Here is a 2,537-nt window from a genome sequence, read left to right on the forward strand (position 1 = left end):
CATTATTGAGGCGACAAATACAACACCATAGCCTCACCAAGCGCCAGATGTCAAAAGCATCTGCCCATTTTGCCCCAAGCGTAACTGTCCATTTTGCCCCACGTGAAGCATTTTTGTATTTTTTGTTATATTAGTAAAAATACGAATTCAATCGCCTTGATTGCTTCAGACAAATTGTAAAGAAATATCATATCTTTAAAAATATATCATGAAAAACTTCAACGCATCCCTGTGACACACGTTTAAGCTTATTTTCGAAGCGGCAAAAATTACATCAATATACTGCTAAACCTTATTTTGCATTTTTCTTAGTTATTTGTTATATAAGGGTTATGAAACTTACATGGTGTTCATAGAACACTCTAATGAATGCATTTTTAGCATTGGAAAGTATCTTTGTAGTCAAATAATGCTTAAATAGAGGGTGCCCATTTTGCCCCACATGCCCATTTTGCCCCGCTTTCCCCTATGTGTGTGACGGTATTAAGCAAAGTGGGTTTATTATACAGGTGGGCTTATCCCGAACAAATTGACAGCCGTACTGTAGAAAAATGAAAACGAAATGACAGGTGGGGATTCGATCATTTGTTGATGTATGCGTGTGAATTCCAATGGCTATTTTGGATGATGTGTCGTAGTGTGGGTGAAAAACTACGTATCACAATCGAATCCCCTCCTGTCATTCGTTCGTCCAATATGGCCTGCCCGCCAAACCTATAAGCCCACCTAGTCCCTATACCCACTTTGGTATTAAGCTTAGCTTGTGAGTCAGAGTATCGCGGTTGACTCAAGCACTCGCATGTCGTGTTCGGTATGTCATGACGCACTTTCATTGAATATCAGCAATGGGTATCAACCTACCACGGATATGTTCATTGTTTCTTTTGGTGTATATCTCTTGATACTCATGACAACAATGTTCCCAACCCCAAATATTTTTCTACTGTCATACATTTGGCTCGATGGTTAGGATTAGGTCGGGTAAATCGTCGCAGAAAAAGACATCATAGTTCTGGTCCTATTAATTTCAATATCGCAAATATTTATTGGAAATTAAATTTTTGTAGCTAAATGTATAAAATGCATAAATCATACAATATAGAACATGTAAACATTTTATTTAAATTAACATTATTACAACTTCGGCGGAATCTTGTTTACGTAAACATTTAATTTGTGCAAAAACAGGAAAATTGATAGAAAAATAGCTATATTTTTTCATAAGTAAAAATGTAAACTTGCTTATGCAATGTTTGACATACACTGATAGGTGGTTATAGACGTTAATTTAGAGCATTGGTGTAGATAGAATGGTTAAAATAGCAAAATAAACGATATATATGTTTAACGACTTCTACCTGATTTTGAATTTCCTCTTTGTCAACAGAAGTCGACATATCAAATTTGAAAGAAAAGTCGACATGATTTGTCTGGTGATGGGCACAAGGTGTGTTTATTAAGGAGGTGAATTGTTAGCGCGTTTTCCGGGCGCCATCATTGAGTATTGTTATGTCAAATCGCATACAATTTTCTATACCCCCCTCCAGCCCTCCCCGATTTTAATACCGGAGCCCCCAGCAAGGTGGATTAACAATATCAGATGGTGGATTAGGGCCTTTGGGGGGTCGCCATAGTTGAGGGACTTTACGTCATTTTTGAACCGTTAACCATTGGTTTCCGCACACAAAGCTTAGCAAATAGAACAGATTTCTTTGTTATTATGTGCATTTTTGTGTGTCTATTGATTTTATCGAAAAAATGAGATATAATAACAAAAGATTTGATGATTTGTTCATGCACGAAATTTAAAATCATGTGAGTAAGAGTTCTTATCTTACGTAAATTTTCCATGCGGCTTGTAGATAATGAGGAATTAATGTGAAAATTGAAAACAAAAAGATTTCTTAGTTTTTATATTCAAAAATGTCGAAAACACAATGAATTATGGAATAAATTCACGGAATAACCCAAAATAACACACTTTAATCCATGTTCTAATGTTTAATAAGAACTCGCAAAGTCTAAAATATATTTTTAAAGAATATTTGATCGAAAAAATGGGGTAGATAAATAATATGAACAAATTTAATAAATGTAAACAAAGTTTGAATCCTGGGGACCTTACGTCAAGTGACGAATTGTCAAAATGCACTAGAGTCCACCATCTGATATTTTTTAATCCACCTTGGCCCCCAGTATTGTTATGTCAAGTCGTGAAATGTCAATTTGCTCTGAAGCACTTCACTTCCTAATATCCATACACCTTGGATGGGCACTGCATATTTTCATAGTGGATTATGATGAAAAGAATAAACACATTTCGGGGTTGTTTAACCTTTTCCTAAAAAATCACAATTTCATGCAGTTAATACTGGTGTTTTATTCATTATTCATTCATTAATTATGCGTAATTCAGGTAAATAATCTTTTTTCTGCTCAATTACTTGCCACACGCTCGATCAAAAACGTCAACGCCGGATGGCGTTCGCTTTTGCTATCCGGGAGCTGTCAAACTGGCAGCCCGTGAACGAACCTTG

The sequence above is a fragment of the Anopheles coluzzii genome, chromosome 2 (genome assembly GCF_943734685.1).
Source record: "Anopheles coluzzii chromosome 2, AcolN3, whole genome shotgun sequence".
Lineage (NCBI taxonomy): Eukaryota > Metazoa > Arthropoda > Insecta > Diptera > Culicidae > Anopheles > Anopheles coluzzii.